Source organism: Eptatretus burgeri, chromosome 8, assembly GCF_056783735.1.
Source record: "Eptatretus burgeri isolate ZD-2024b chromosome 8, Ebu_testis_v1, whole genome shotgun sequence".
Lineage (NCBI taxonomy): Eukaryota > Metazoa > Chordata > Myxini > Myxiniformes > Myxinidae > Eptatretus > Eptatretus burgeri.
In genome coordinates this window covers 36,892,296-36,909,712 of record NC_140968.1, presented here as the reverse complement: position 1 = coordinate 36,909,712, position 17,417 = coordinate 36,892,296, and the positions used below count along the sequence as shown (strand labels likewise).

Genomic DNA, 17,417 nt, shown 5'->3' with positions numbered 1-17,417 from the left:
CCAACTGAACCCAGAGGCCGAAATGGGTGCGGCAGCGGCCGCGGTGTATGGAGTCCGTGGAATGGATGAGTTAGAGGGATTGTAGCCAGATTTAGGTTGGGAAATTGATTAATGGGATTATTTGGAGACCGTGACAGACTTGTGAATGTGTAGTGGAGACGTAGCTTAGCTACGTAGTGTTAAAAGGAACGTGCTGTAGTTTAAGGGACGACGTGGGAGCACGAGTTAGTTAGGGGATGTAGTTAGAAGGATGGCAGAGTTCAGTGGTGAGTGTGTTGAAGAGTTGTTGGTGAGTTATGAGGTGGAGGCATGTGCTTGGTGAGTGAGTGAGGCCAGCGGGTCTGTGTGTATGGAGCGAATGGGGAATGCATGGTGCGATGAGTGATTGGGGGGAGGAGTGACTCCCGCCCAAGGGACCCCGGGGTCAGTGTAGAGTGAGTTAGGGGGTTAGTTAAATTGAAAAATGGAGGTCGTTTTGCTGTTGGTGTGAATGTAGGCTCGATACCCATTTGGAGGGGTGCAGGAGCCCTGTTGACGGGCTGGGAGCGTGGCTGCGAAAAGTGAGTATCGCTGAGTGGGTACCCCGGGCACCAGGCTAGTCGGCCGTGGTAGGCCAAGGGCCCATGGGGGGCCGGGATAGCGTAGTGGGCACGGGTGCGCCTGCTTGGTGCGGGGGCCCGGGGCGCCATTAGCCGCGTGGGCAGTGTTGTGGGCAAGGGTGACCCTCGGAAAGGGGCCTGGGAAGCCAGCCTGCCACGTGTGCGCTTCAGGGGAGGTGCCATAGGGGGGCACTCCCCGGTGTTAGGGAGCTGGTAGGCTCGGAGGCAGTGTAGTGCCCGGGGGTGCCATCGTCGGAGATTCGGCAGAGGGTCGTGCCTGCCAAAGGGAGCCATGTGTCCCAGCCATGAGACCGTGTGAGGGCACGGAGAGAAAATTGGGGGGCGAGGCCCGAAATTGTGAGGACACCAACACAGGCGACGGGAATCTGGGTTTATAGAACCAATAGTTTAAGCAAGAGGCGCTTGTTGAAAGCCCCGGGGTAGTTTAACAGTTAAATGGATAGGGCAGAATAGGAAGTGTACCCCTCCGCACCATCCATCCCCTCACTCTCGTTGTGGGCCGCTGGACCCACTTTGGTTATAGATCGCCGAACTCTGGGGAGGCCATTCTGAGGCTTCGTTGGGCCTCGACACAGGACGCTAGCTCTCCCTTGTTCCCCTCCGGGAAGGGAACGTAGGGGTTGGGAGTAGGCTAGGTGACAGGATAGGTTAGCCGAACAAGGACAGTACAGGGGGTTAGGGGACGATTTATAGTGGGGAGTTAAAAAAAAAAAAATAAATAAATAAAATAAGTTGGGGCTAAATTGGGGTTTGACAAATTAAGGGAGTGGGTATGTACAGTGACAGGCAAAGGCGATAGGTGGGAGGGAGACAGGTAGGTAGGTCCGAGCCCACCTTCCAAGTGGCCAGCACCACCGCACTCCCTCCACCAACCTCCACTGAACGGCAAAGGCTGGCCAACTTCATCAGCTGGCCGTGTTTTGCTTCAAGGCGGAGGCCGGCCAACTTTATCGGCAGCTGTTGTTTTGCTGCAAGGCCTGTGCCATCGGCTGGCCGTGTTTTGCTTCAAGGCCTGTGCCGGCCAGTTCATCTGCTGGCTGTTTTTCTTCAAGGCCTGTGCCGGCCAGTTCATCTGCCGGCTGTGTTGGCCTGCAGCGGCCTTCTTCTGCGGGCTGTGTTTGCCTGCTGCCTTTGCCATGCCACGCCCACTGCCCACGTTCACCAGCCCCGTTCAATTTTGCTTTGCCCCTCCCTGTTCATTGCCATGTGCGCCAGGATCAAGGCAACAGTTTGCAAGCTGCAAGAACTGCCCTGTTGGCAGCTACAACACGGGCCTGCAGTGGCGGCCCGTGCACCGTGTTTGTGTCCATCCATCTATTCGTTGTGCTCATTGCGTGTGCCACTTGAGCTGGCACGGAGACTACGTTTGTGCAGCCCATGCACCGTTGTGGTTCACTGCGTTCAGTTCAAAAGGGAAGGCCTTGGACTGCGTGTGAGCAGCCAGCCACGTTCCCTGTCACCTGCATTGTTTTGAGCCAGAGACTGCATGCGAGCAGCCTGGCTCCCTGTTAACTGCTTTCTTTTTGCAGAGTTCATTGATCCTGGGCCATGGTTTAGTGTAAAATTTGTAAGTTAAGGTTAAGATGTACTGTAAATATGAGTGCGCCCCCGGCATGTTTGTCTTAGCGCCGGCAATTTTATTTAAGTCGTCCGTGTGAGTGAGTTTGTTTAGGTAGTTACTCAGCCCTTAGGTTATTTATTTTGGGGACACGAATACCATGAATGTCGCACTCAGGGATCCGTAGGTAAAATGTACTAGGGGAAAACTACACATGATGGCACACGAAAATTTGACGACTCGGGACGAGTCTGTAAAAAGGGGAGGGGGTAGTGTTGTGGTTGACCAAATTCGCAAACCACCATTCAGGTCCCTTAGGTGAGATATCTCGGTAAGTATATGTGTAGTTAGGCCCAAACCCGTTGTCTAGAGGGAATAAATGTCATTCATGCTGGCTGCGACTCTTCCGGATAGCCGTTTTTCTTTTACTATCTTTATTTTGGACCAACCGCCATTATTACCACCACCAACCACGTCTCAACAGTCATCACAACATCAACCACCCACCACAACGCCGCTTCACCACAACAGCCACGACCTTTACCGTCACACCTCGCAACCGTCGCATCGCCACCGTTCTTGCGCCGCTTGTGGGTACCGGTATTGGACTCGTGCAGGGCGCGCACCGAACAGCGTGTACAAAACCACGGACTTTCCGCAGAAAAACGGATCAAAAATGACTCACGCCCACTTTTGTTCCGTCCAATCGGTGAGCGAGGGGCGATTTGGCCCCGCCTCCAGGGCGTTGGAGGGCGGTCGCTATATGCAAATACATGGATCAAAAAGCATTCACGCCCACTTTTTCTCGGGCCAATGGGGAGCGAGGTGAAAGGTCGAAGGCAGGGGGTCAAAGGCGAAGCCACGGGGCTTATATACAGCGGCTGCGTTCGTCAGAAAGGTAGTAGGTGTGCGTTGGAAAGAGTGAGTTCGGAGTTCAAGAGAGTCGTCGGTGGAGCTGGAAGGAAGTTGCGCGTTGGAACAAGCTGTGCGTTGGAACGAGTTGTTGGCGGAGCTGTGGAGAGGTGGCGGCGGCGAAGACGGACGAGGGGGTGCTCGCGTCGGTGCCGGGAGCTGAAGGCGGGAGGCCGACGGCGCGACCTGGTCGAGGTGGAGACGCTCGTCGCGGGACCCGAGACAGGATAAAAATCCTCCTTCCCCCGAGCATCAGCAACCCCCTCCTGTTTCCCCCCGCGCTGAGATAGTGCGACCAAGGGGGCCCCTTTTCCCACCCCCTACCAGACACTGTCCGCGAGGCCCGCGGAGTTGGGGCACCATCGCCACTTCGCGCCTCATCATCAGACGGGTAGGCCCGACCCGGTCTCGGCCCCAGGCCCGCCTCATCCTTGAGGGTGTTCTTTTTCTTGGTTTTGAATATGTGTTGTCGGCGCCGTCTGTGAAGTAAAATTGTATAAGTGTTGCCGTGTGCTCGCGTAGTCGGATAGCTCTGCATTGTGTCTTCGCTTTTACATTTGCTTTTTGCGTAAAATTGCATTGTGTTTCTTTTCCTTTTCTATGTGCTTTTGGTGGAATTGTATATGTGTGCTTTCCGTTCATCGCGAATAAATGTGCTTTATGTTGAACTGTTTTCCCGCTTCGCTTCGTCATTTCTTTCATTGAATCCCCATCTTGCTTCACGTAAAGGGTTGGTCCTGGGCTGAGACGCCCGATAATTAATCGAACCGTCGAGGCCGACGAATAACACCGCTCGGTTATCCCGATAGTACGGAACGGGTCGCTTAAGTGGCCCGTGTCCGAAGTCGACCTGCGGCGAGGTGCGATCGCCCGGTCTACCCTCCGTGTGGGTACTTAGGTAGGTCGAATTTGGCGAGCAACCCTATCCCACGCGGGGGCCGATTGGCTCGATCGCGGTGAGACCGAAAGGTCCACCCGTGACTGGTTCCCAGCGTTAGTCCGAGAGGGTCACGACTGGATTGTCCGTCCGGTGGGCGACGTGCCGCGATTCGAGTTACGTGGCCGTCAGCACGCCGGCGGGCGCGAATCCGCGACAATATATATATATATATGTGTATATATATATATATATATATATATATATATATATATATATATATATATATATATATATAAATATATAATCAGTCTATGAGGGAGGATGGCACCTTCAGACGAGTGTCTGTGTCCACTTTCCAGCCGTCTTCCGAGACAAGAAGATTGGGGTCATTCACGTCATGACTGAGCCCTTCTTTTTGGGAATATGTAGAAGGGGTAATGCCGGTGGAGGCTCTCGACTGGCTGCATGTCCACTCCTTGAGACTGACTGCATCAATCACCTTGCGTTTCCTGCAACATGATGCCACCAGCTTTGTTTATGGACTGGGCACAATGTACTGCAGCCAAGTTCTGATTGAAATTATCCCATTCTGAATGGAACACTCCATTGTGTGAGGCTTTGACAATTTGCCCAGTCAGTAGAGAAGACTTCTGTTCCAATGGAGCATCAACTGCTACTGCTACTTCTAATTCCATGGCAAAGCTGTTGCTCTCACAATGGCCAAATCGATTGAGCATGGTCAACAGCTGCCTGCCTGTTCCTGCACAAGTGTCGAAGAGTCATGCACAGCAAGACATGTTTTATTTTGGAACCACACTTCTGTTGCAGCCAGATAGTGGATAAACGAGATCTCTGGCAACCATTTTGAAAAGGAGCCAAAACAGTGAAAGTGTTCAGTTTGTTTCAATGTTCACAATCAATGACGTTTTTGGGACACTTTTTTTTAGAGCTCCTAAAAAAAAAGTGTCTCACAAAGTCCGAGGAGCGAGGGGGGTACATCCCCCCCTCCTCCCCAGCTGGAGCTCAGACTAATGCTTCTCTCAGGAAAAGTAAATTCCTATTTACGAATTTTACAAAGCAACACAACTTGTCAAACGTGCACAGGTGTAGAGATGTCAGCTCTGCGAAGTGAAAATAACGCTTTTAAATTCTTTAAAAGCAAAGGCAATGCAGAGCTTTCAAGTGATTAAAGTGCTGAATTGGAGTAGGGGGGAGGGGGGGGTGGGATGGAAGTTGAAGGGAAAGTGCAATGTTTACACATTTATAAAACGTACATAATGTTTAAATATACTCACCACCTATCTGTATTGACACCAAAACATGTCACGAGTAACCGAAGGTAAGATACACGACGTCATTCGATGTTCGTTGATCATAACCAGACTCAGTGATATAATGGTGAGAGCATCCATCGACTGTGAGTCTCGGAGGTTAAAGGTGTGAAGCCCAACCAAGTCATATTAAAGACTTTAAAAATGGTACATGCTCCTTCCTTACTTGACGCTCAGAATTTATAAAGGATAGAACACATACAAAAAATTAATGAATTAATTTTTAAAAAAAGAAACAGCAATGCTGGTGCAAGCTTTGATGGCCCTAATGGCCTCCTCCTGCAATGACATCATTGAAAGGGAACATATATTATATAAATAATAAATGATATACAATTATTCTCACCCTTTCCTAAAGGAAATGGAAAGGCTATAGTGTATAGATGTGTCGATGTACGATGTGCAGCTGCAAGTTCGCATGCAGATTAACTATAATATACCACCCCAAGGGTAGCATACTTTCATATAGCACACCAGTTTCTGAAAAGGGGTCACCTCAACAAGTACCCCAGTGAGGTTCCACATTGTCAAGTAGTGTCTTTTTACCTCCACCACCGAAGGTGGACGGAGGTTATGTTTTTCCTCCGTTTGTCTGTCAGCAGGACATCTAAGAAAGCTACAGACGGATTCCGACAAAACTTGGTGGACAGGATGGGTGTGTGACAAGGATGAATACATTTGATTTTGGTGAATATCCGAATCCAGCTATGAGAATTTTTGTAATTTTTTTTAAAAAGTGATTCTTCACCACGAGAGATGCATCCAAAAACGACATATAGCACGATATTTTTTTTGAAGTTGTGAATGGATTTGGTTGAAACTTGGTGGACGAGTTGGGCAGGTGACAGGAACAAGATGATTAGATTTTGGTTCAGGTCCGGATCCAGATCTTGCCTATGAGTGGAATACAAAACATAAACTGTTCAGCCTGGCAGAGGTACGTGCTCTACCGAGTCCTCTTCTAGTTACTCAGTGTATCCAAAATTCAGGTATGATATGACATTTGGTACCCTTAACTGCCTGTGTGCTGTCCCATGTTTGCCTGCTCCCTTCCTTTGCCTTTTTATTATGTTAATCTTAAACTATCCATCATTAGTTATTCATTCGATCAGCCTCAATATTTTTTTTCTTTTTTATTCAAATACTGACATGCACTTTCAAAATGCATCTCAATTAACACGACTACTCTTCCACATCTCGACGTATGCAGATTTGATAAACAAAGGCACTTGAATTGACAAAACCATCACTAAGTTTTGAATAGTACTACGATAGTTAAAGATCGCAGATTATGCAAGATGACAGACATCGTGCAGTGCTTCATTCTCTGTCAAATGCAGTTCTTTGTCTTGTGCTCTAGTTGTAAGATATAGGTCTTTGTGACATGCACGATGAAACACCGAGAGGTTGAATGTACCAGAGCTGTCATTCCTTGTTAATACACGATGTATACTTTGCATTCTTATATTAACTAGAAGGGCACTCGGTAGAGTGCATACCTCGCCATGCAATGCCTGATTCACAAGAACATATCTGGCCCAATACATTTTTGAAATATCATGCAAAATATTGTTTTGGTCCTATCTCTCAATGGTGAAGAACCACTTTTAAAATTCTCGTAGTCGGATCCAGATCTTCACCAAAATCTAATCAGTTCTTCCTTGTCACACACCCAACCTGCCCACAAAATTTAATCCGGATCCGTCCACAACTTTTTGAGATATCCTGTACACAGCAGACAGAGAGGGGTGAAAACATAACCTCCTTCACCTTCGGTGGCAGAGGTAACTGGAGGGGGAGCACTCGGTAGAGTGCAAAACCTCCGCCGCCAATACTACTCGGTCACTCAAGTGAACCCGATATCCTATTCATTCAATTTGACGTCAACAGTGCTCACAGTTATAGTTTGCAACTTTCCCTTTTACATACTCAATTCATTCGTCATAACTAGATTCCTTGAGACAGAAATTGATTTTACGTGGGTATATCCACCTGAAGTTCCAAAATCAGCCGCAAATATAATTTTGGCATGTTTTTTTTGTTGGAAATCACTTCCAACATGTAGAAATGCAAAAAAAAAAAAAAAAAAAAAAAAAAAAAAAATCGAAATTTTGTTGAAAAAAAAAGTTGCAAAAAAATGTTTTTTTCCCCGAAGATTTTTTTTTGGGGGGGGGGGTTGGAAATCACTTAAAGCATGTAGAAATGAAAAAAATTCAAATATTTTTTCAAAATGGCCGCCATAGCGGCCATATTGGATTTTGGACGAAGTCCAAAATCTAATGGCATGATCCTTGGACCATACCTAATCCCCCCACCCAGTTTCATCGAAATCCGTCGAGGAGTTTTTCCATAATACTGTTCACAAACAAACAAACAGAAAGGGGTGTAAACAGTAACCTCCGATCTTCGATGGCGGAGGTTAATTATGCAAAAAAAATAAAAAAAAAAATCGAAATTTTGTTGAAAAACAGTTACAAAATTTTTTTTTTCTCCAACAATTTTTTTTGGGGGGGGGGGTTGGAAATCACTTAAAACATGTAGAAATGCAAAAACAAAAATTCAAATATTTTTTCAAAATGGCCACCATAGCAGCCATATTGGACTTTGGACCAAGTCCAAAATCTAATGGCATGATCCTTGGACCATACCTTATCCCCCCCACCTAGTTTCGTCGAAATCTGTCGAGGACTTTTCCATAATACTGTTCACAAACAAACAAGCAAACAAACAAACAGACGGGTGAAAACGTCCATCGAAGATGGACGGAGGTTTATAATAATTTCAGAACTTCAATTTATATTAAAAAAAAAAAATCCAAAAACAGTGATTTATAGTTTGATATTTGCTATATGGACAAGTCAACTCCGAATCAACCCCACATCCCCTCCCAAATCCCATTCAACCCCACATCCCCTCCCCAATCCCAATCAACACCCACCCCCATTCATATAGATTCTCGATAAACCAAGGTTTAATGCAAAACAAGTGGAAATTTGCCAATTGGCAGAAGTCTGGCATGTCAGACATATCCCATGGATTTGACAAAATCTAGCAACAAGATCATATTTTGAAGCTCTGTACCAATAGTGCCCAGGGTCAACACCAAGTTTGGCTAATCGATCTGTGTAATAAATGAAAGCTGTTGATCTAAATGATGTTTATTCTGTCCTTTGAAAGATGACAGTGTTCCAAGACCAATCACAACAACAACTTTTCTGGCACACTAAAAAGTTAAATTTCCCAAATCCATCTTTGATGGCTCTATTCAAGGGGTTGGAGGGGGGTGAAATAAATCACAAAATTTGTTTGCACCTTACAACAATATCAAATGCATATTTCAGACCATAACTTTACTTTGTCTTTGCAGAAAAAGTCTGGTAATCCTTCCATCCCATTCTGAAATGAATCGCTGGCTGATTTGCAGTCTCCAAATTCATCGACCTTACACTTATTCACATTGGACAATCGCTAGCTTGCAAAGATGAGATACCATGCAGAACAAGGCTTTGTTTTGTACTCAACTCCACAAGGCATACAAGGTATTTGTACATCGTATTAGGGAACCCAGCTCTCCATTATGCATCAGGTTATTTTGCTTGAAAACCTACATCATGATTCTGGACAATACAAAGTAAGAAAAGTTAACTGACAAGAAAATCTTCAAAGAGACAACCCATGGCTCGTTCTCTCCACCTACATTTGTCAATTCCTCCACCTCCTCCTCACCCCTCTGTGTTACCGTTTGTGTACGTTTGTGAAACAAACTTGTCAAGCTTCACGATTCTTTAAGAGCAAGTTATTCAAAAGAAAACTAAAGGAAAAACGTCGTGCAATGAAAAACCTGAAATAAATCAACGAGAAATTCTATCCCAGAAGCAGTTATTCAGAAAATAAATAAATACAAACTTACCTTCTTTGCTAAAAATCGCAAGCATTAATGCAGTTTCGTGACAGCATCGACTCAAATTGATGCGAACAGCCTGCTGGCTGGTTGCTAAGCAATTTGCAGGCACCGCCGACCGCACAGCTTTTTGTGCAGCAAAAGTCTCCAACGAAAGCACTCTGGCGACAAGCCACTGGGGCCTGGCCCAAGGGCTTTGAGCCGAAGACATTTCAACCCTGGACACAAGCTCCTTTTCGGAAAATTGGAGGCGCGGCAGGCAAGAAATGATGCGGTGCTTACATGGATGGAAGCAGCGGGGCTCGGCTGCGAACCACGTCCAATACGCTCCGGCGTTTTCACATATATCCACCCAGGAGAAAATGGTGGCTGGGCAATATGCCAAAGCCGCGCAGTCGGAATTGCCTTACGTTCGTATAGCACTGGAATCCTCGCCACAGGAATATTGCACAACCCCCTCCTCGCAAGATGAAACCTCTTTGCTGCACTTCCAATGCATGAAAAGTTTTACACTGGCATTTATAATCGTGTTAGTACCATCCACTTGCTTATGGCAAAAGCCAGAACAAAAATATATACAGCACAAAATAAAATGTCATCAAAATGAGTTTTTATGAAGAACTTCAATTATTACCTGAAGTCCTCAACCTCCCCCTCCAAACTTGAAGGCTTAATCCCCTCCTCACAACTCGTCAACTCCCACCTCCCCCTCCCAACCAACGAAAGTCCTCAAAACCCTCCCTCCCCCAAAGTCTCAACCTCCCCCTGCAAACTTGAAAGCTTAATCCCCTCCTCACAACTCATCAACTCCCATCCCCCCCTCCCAACCAATGAAAGTCCTCAAACCCTCCCTCCCCCAACATCTTTGCTCTCCCCTCCCCTCAAAACCCCAACTCTCTATCCTACCCCCCCCCCGCACCCCTTCCCCCTCGTGCTCATAAAAGCAAAAGGGCATTCAAACATCGATCATTACATATTTAATAACATGTCACCACCATCACAGAGTTTGAAATTGTTTTACTTGGAACCACCTTATCATTACTCGTCGATAAACGGCTATCCTGCACATGCACACTATTCAGCCTTGAAAACTCGGGGCAAAAACCAAAAGGACGGTTTGGAGGGTTTTATTTATTTATCAATGGAGACTTCAATTATTAATCATGACTATTTTCCTTCCTGTGTGTGTCTTTCTTTCGTGATAAGCGACACGTCATTCAGTTTTTAAATGTACATCAATACAGCAGCACTCTTCATCGTACGGAAGTTTTCGTTGGGCGGTGTATGGTAGACCACTGCCTCGATCGTTCCCGGACAAAACATGCATTACCTCATTTCCTCCACAATAATCAAAATGTACCTTTCTTTCCTCAAAAGGTACCTTTATTTCATGATGGAAGATGAGTTGTTCAGTCATCAACACCAGACGCCTGAAGGTTGAGGCCGATAGCACCAAAATGGCACACGTCTAATATATATGTATATATTAGTTTTTTCCAGGGTACAATTGTTGGGAGTCAGGCCAGTTGTCCAACCAATGGGCAGAAAGAGAAAAACAGACAGACACACAGAGACAGATGGAGACATCCAGCCACTTTAATACATAGACAACTTTCCAACCATAATTAAGTATGTTTTGTGTACTTTCCAACCAAAATTAAATACATTGAGGAGTATATAATTAAACATCATCGGAGCAAACTGCCTCTAGTTACTAACCTATGGAAGAGTCCATCGGAGCCAGGAAAAGCCTTTCACAAAGAATCCCATGACAATCAAAAATCCTCCGATTGAAGAAAACAATGGCAAAAAAAAGTAAAAAAATTTCATGCACTCTCTACATATGGTGATGATGATGTAGGAATGTTGCACTATAGGTCTGATCTTACAGGATGAGAAATAGATGCCAAGTACACAGCAAATGTTCTCAAGTCACAAGCCATATAAACTGCTCCATCATTAATCAGCGTCCATGTCTATGTAACTGATGTGAATGTTTAAAGCCAAATTTGCTTTAGCTTGCACGACTTTGCGAAAGGACAAGAAAAATAAATAAATAACACCGAGGTGTAGTTTAAACAAAATAAATTTAAAAGGTAATTGCAAGAAATGTCTTCGTGCTTGTACACAAATATGATCGGGAGGTCTATAAAAGTGTCCACATTCCCTCGCATCACAGATAGGGTGGAGGGCCAAGACAAAAAGAGAAACAAAAACATTGTTTCAATTGTCAATAATCAAACAACCAATCTATGGTTGAGCAAACTGAGGTTGTGCAACAACCTTGAAAGATTGGAAGGAAGTACATGAATGGACGGATTTTAGTGGAACGAATTCAACAACAGAGAGAAAAGGGTGAGGAGTGCAGATAGAGAAGAAGGGATGAGAAGTGATAGAACACCAATATCACAAATTGTGTCTGATGAAAGAAGCAAAATCAGTTTTGTGCACTCTTTATAAAAGGCACAGGTAATTTGGAAGCTTTTCAACTCGACATCTCAGATTGCCAGGTAAACCACAGAAGCCACATCATTGAATCAGTGTCCATGTCTACTGTTGGATGGGCAAACAAAATAAGATGTATTCAGTCCAACGACACCATGCACAAAGGTCCTGTATGCCGTGAGGCCGAGGGCGTGCGGAAAACTTGGCATCCTTGAGCGAACCTTGGCAGCAGCCGCTGCCACAGTTTCAAAGAACCCATTCACGAAAAGACCATAAACCGATGGTGACCGTGAACTGAAGGAGGTATGCAGATTGGTTATCTAGCAAAGACCGATTAGACAGGCACAAGCAGCAGTGTTGTTCAACAATGCAAAGTTGACTTTAAAAGAGAAAACTGGATTCAAAATGGAAAAACAAATAAATTCAAAGATTAAAAAGCAAAAAAGAGACGAAGTTTCCCAAATACGTAGTCTGATGCCTTGTATATTTAGACAAGTTATTTTGGAAAATGAAGCCAAAAGTTTTTTGTACACATCACTTTGAAACATTTAATAACACCACTTTGAAAGCATTATGTTACAAGGAGGAAAAGTACAATAATTTTGGCCAAAGCTAACAATCTGTTGCTCTGATGATATACAAATAGCTTCAAACTCAGTGTGACCCTTGTTTAACCCATTGTTTACCACTATAAGTCTGCACTGTCTCATTAAACTCATTCAACACAAAACGGAATGATCATTGGAAGGAAAAGGAAAACAAGCTTGCACCCAGATGTCTATATTAACATGGAAATAATGATGTGGAAACAACGTATGAAGTGAGAGCCAGCCATGACGAGGCAGAAGGGAACAGAAGGGGACAGGCAGAAGTGGAGAGAAATCTCACACCCTCTAACTTATGTCTTAAAGACTTCATCGGGTGTCATCCAAGGTAATCCAGGTAATATATATGGAGTAGGTGGAAAACCTTCCAGAATCATGAAAAACTAGAGGGGGAGCACTCGGTAGAGTGCAAAACCTCCGCAGCCAATACTGCTGGGTCACTTAAGTGAACCTGATATCCTATTCATTGGAGGTCAAAACGGATCAGACTCTACTGAACTACGATTGAATAAACTAAACTTGATCGACGCGCATGCAGAAATGCCAAAAAAAAAAAAAAAAAAAAAAAAAAATTGGGAAAAAAAGTTGCAAAAATTCTGGGTTTTTTTTCTCTAACAAATTTTTTTTGGGGGGGGGGTTGGAAATCACTTAAAACATGTAGAAATGCAAAAAAAAAAAATTCAAATATTTTTCAAATAAAATTGAAATCCTTTTGAAAAAAAGTTGCAAAATTGTTTTTTTTTTCTCTGACAATTTTTTTTTGTTGTTGTTGGAAGTCACTTAAAACATGAAGAAATGCAAAACAAAAATTCAATTTTTTTTTTCAAAATGGCCGCCATAGCGGCCATATTGGACTTTGGACCAAGTCCAAAATCTAATGGCATGATCCTTGGACCATACCTAATCCCCCCACCATGTTTCATCGAAATCCGTCCAGGAGTTTTTCCAGAATACTGTTCACAAACAAACAAACAAACAAACAAACAAACAAACAGACAGGGGTGAAAACAGTAACCTCCGTCCATCTTCGATGGCAGAGGTTAATGAAGTGTTTTTGCATCCTGGGAATGCAGTGGTTATCGTTTGTTGTAAATTCTGTGTTAACCACCCATATGGACTGAGAAGTACCAACAGTACGTGAAACAAGTAGCAGTTTTGTTTTGTATACAGAGTCAAGGCTCATGAAAAGCTGGTACATGTACACTGAACGTATCAGGACGTAATGGGACAAAAGGAACATTAGAAAGAGGAGGGAAACACCATAATGGTGTTGAAGGACAACATAGAGGGAGACTTGGACAAATAATGGGTGTGGGGAGGAATGAGGGGGGGGGGCAGGAAAGGATGCATGGGGTGGACAAGATTAATACAAAAGAAAACTCTCAGGAAGGAAAACTGTAAATTTGGAAGGAGGAGGACTTTGGTTGGGGTTAACGAGGATAGAAAAGATCATGGTATTGGAGTTGGGATGATCTCAGATGGTGTTGAACAGCTGTCTTGAAGATCTGGATGGAAGAATGAGATTGAAGATATTGTGGAAGTTGGGTAACAGGTAGAATTGGAAAGAAATCTCTCGGCCCCAAACTTAAGTCTTCAAAACTTTGTCAGGTGTTATCCAAGGTAATCCAGGTAATACATGGAGTATGTGGAAATATTTCTCATATCATGAGAAATGAAGTGTTCAGTTTCCTGGTTTTGTATATTCAGAGTGTAAGACTCGTGAAGGAGTTGCAACACAAATCACACACTCGTACACATGCAGACAAAATCATTACAACACCAGACTCGCCTTCAGACAAATAATGCGAATGAACTTGCGTGAAGTGACTTCACTTCCCAGAGAACTCTGGGTACCAGTAACCGATGCCAGCTTTATGACATCGCTTTTCTCTCTGTGCACTTTTCAAAACGACTCAGCAGTGCACTTCAGGAGGAAATTCCTCCTCCTTATGGATGCCAACCTGAAGGGGTTATCTCCATCCTTTTAAAATGCTGAGCCTCAATCAAGGAAGCAGCACAGACCATTTTTAAAGTATTTGGTACGACTCGGCCGGGGTCAAAATCGAACCACCAACTTCCAAGACTCAGAGTGGATACTCACAAAAAATGAGAACGGATGTTGCGGCACTTTAGAGTGTGGGACTTTAAAGTCCCATTGGTACACCTTTGAAATGCTCAAGCAAATGGAGTTCTTTCCGAGGCGAGTACGGTACACACAGTACCAATGCCTGGGAGAGGTTTCTTATCTCCACCTGTCATTTTTATTTGAAGAGCTAAAAAATAGGACAAAAAATTAAAAAAAAGACACCAACCACACGGCACTCTTCTCTTCGTCATCCCTTGTCTAAAATAAACACTTGGCAAAATGTTTTTTTTTCACAAAACACAGAAAACACCAAGAGTGCAGCAATATTAAGGAAAGGTAGAAAAGGTATAAAACCAAATTCAACTCTGTGCAATTGGGTCGTTTCACCGAAAAGGTTCTGTTGGCCCACCCACATCATACAGACAAACTTTATTCATGACAAATTACACTCCCTAATCTTCATCCTTTTCAATGCACTTCATTCGGTATTCACCAAACATTTTTATTCCAACACAGAAGCTTACCTCCTGAAGGAAATAAAACGTTAGGCGATTTCAAAAATTGCTTGCGTATCTGTCTCACTATTCACCGATGATGTCTGCTAAATAACAAGTTTTAACGTCATTCGTTTTGTTTGCAGGAATCAAAGTGAATTAACATTTAGTACCTCGGACGCGGAATGATTAATCATAGGCTGGCAATCTGCTCAGAACCACTGGCTCATCGTGTTCAAATCCCATATTCTGAAATGTTTGTCCATCTGATTCAAGTAAAAGTACACAAATGTCGACAACTTTTTCTGTCCTGCATGTGATTTTACGTATAAGCTCTTCCACGAACCCCAAATACATTTAAAACAAGGAAGAACAAAGATTGTAGACCTCACTAGGACTTGTTTTATGTGGTTTTATAGTTAATATTCAATTTTATAGTACGTCCTCAGATCCCAATGGAACATACTTTATAGAGGTACTCGGTTGAAGAAAAATAAAAGGAAAAAGAAAAAGAAAAAGAGGACATGTATGACTGGCTACCACGAGGTGGCAATTGTGGCCAACGTGAACACAAACAAAGACAGACAGACCAACAGAAAAACATCCAGCCAAACAAACAAACGGACCCACATGCAATACCCTCTCCTCTGGCGAGGGTAAACATATATGACCGTTAACACATTGGAGATGACCATTAACCTACTCTGTGGATGACAAATGAAAAGAAGAAAACCCCAAAGTTTCCTGTACATTTTTCTTCTGCATAGTCATGAATTTAACAACAATAATAATAACAAGAACAATAACAAAGCTTAGAATAATAAGAGCGAAGTCGATGGCACGCTATCGCAAATGCTCACGCTTCCAAACCTGATGAGAAGTTGAAAGATGGCAAAAAGTTCCACCAGGTCAGGGAGGTCAGGTATGGGAGCAGGCGCCAGGGCAGCACGTCACTGCATCGACTTTCCGCCGGTACTCCAGGAGCAGACGTCTGGCCATCCCTCAGGCAGATGCCAGGCCCATCCCCATCTCCTTGAGATGATGGTCAACCTACTGCAACCACGAGGCACGTGGTCAGCCCACTGGCCTCCTCCACTCACAAGACTCCCCCGCTGAGAGAATCTGGTGAGCAGGATCAGCATCAGGAAAACGAGCCACATGTCCATACAGCCACAACTGACGCTCACGGACTATGCAGGTAACAAATCTCATCCGAGTCTCTCTCAGCAACCGCTCGTTGGACACAAAATCTGACCAATGATAGCCAAGGATTCTCCGAAGAGACCTGGCACCAAAGGAATTAAGTCTCCGTCTCAGATCCTTGGTCAGAGTCCAAGTCTCGCATCCATAGAGCAAGACTGGAAGCACCAAGGACCTGAAGACTTGGACTTTCGTCCTCCCGCACAGGTACCGACACAGCGCCACACCCCATGAACCATTGAATCCATGACTCCCGAGGCCCGACCAAGACGTCTATTGACCTCTGGCTCACAGCCAGCACAGACATGGATATCAATGCCAAGGCAAGTGGATCTTTCCATGACCTCAACATCCTCACCACAAACAGGTATTGAGACAAGACAGCAACATCCAAGATGTCATTGAAAGCCTGGATCTTAGTTTTGACCCAGGAAACCCATAATTCCAGCAGCTCCGACTCCCCATTCAGCACCTTGAGGGCCCCCAAAAAGGATACCCAGAGTTTCTGCAAAGATGACTATCGTCTGAGAAATCAAGGTCAGAGATCTTGACATTCCCAAATTATGCAACGCAGCTTGATCTCTCGAACATCCTCCCCAGAATCCAGTCCATGCAAGTGCTGAAAAGTGTGGGGGGCAGTACACACCCCTGATGAACTCCAGTAATAACTGGAAATATGTCAGAGATGGTATCACCACATCTCACAGCACTCTCAGTTCCAGAGAAGACTATAGTTCAGACATCAGATTGATCAATTCTGTTGGCACCCCACAAAGACAAAGAATAATCCAGAGGGAATCCCAGATTCACTGAATCAAATGATTTGCAGAAATCAACAAAGGCTGCAAGCAGTGCCTGCCGAAACTCTCGTCTGCTTTCAGTGAGGACCCGAAGGGCAAGGATACGGTCAATCGTTGACTTCTTTGGTGTAAAGCCTGACTGCTCTGGGCGCTGGTGCTCAAGCAGATGGTGGCATACCCCATCAAGAATTATCCGAGCAAAGACGTTGTCCAGCACCGAGAACAGCATCACCCCTTGGTCGTTGTTGTAGTACTGGTGATCACCTTTCCCTTTCCAGTGAGGGAGAACAAGGCCCCTCTTCCAGTCAGTTGGGATGATGCCTGTGTTCCAGGCAGAGCACAGAACTGCATGCAACATGAGTCCAGCATTTCCACCAGCCTTGAGAAGTTCAGCATGGATGCCACAGATCACAGGAGCTTTACCCCATTTCAACCGGTTCACTGCAACCTGTGTTTCCACAAACAAAGGTGGATCACAGTTGATTGGACGGTCAGCAATAGGGATAGTAACACCCCTGACATCTAACTCAAAAAACTGGTGGATCAGCCTGGTACAGCCGCCCAAAGTAACCGGTCCAGAGGCTT

The 17,417-nt window shown here is 44.7% G+C and overlaps 1 protein-coding gene across 7 annotated transcripts in view; it reads right to left on the bottom strand.

The window, feature by feature from the left end:
* LOC147021538 (trinucleotide repeat-containing gene 6C protein-like) overlaps positions 1-17,417 on the bottom strand; it is a 181,465-nt gene that overhangs the window by 110,038 nt on the left and 54,010 nt on the right. The window contains exon 1 of one of the 7 annotated variants that reach the window (XM_085891569.1): positions 10,584-10,643. The exons of 3 other annotated variants lie outside the window; for them this stretch is intronic. The gene's annotated coding sequence lies outside the window, so the exon portion shown is untranslated. Of the gene's footprint in view, positions 1-9,211; positions 9,776-9,836; positions 9,913-10,583; positions 10,644-17,417 lie in introns of those variants that run through there. 3 more of the 7 variants (XM_085891570.1, XM_085891571.1, XM_085891567.1) reach the window with 3 other exon arrangements.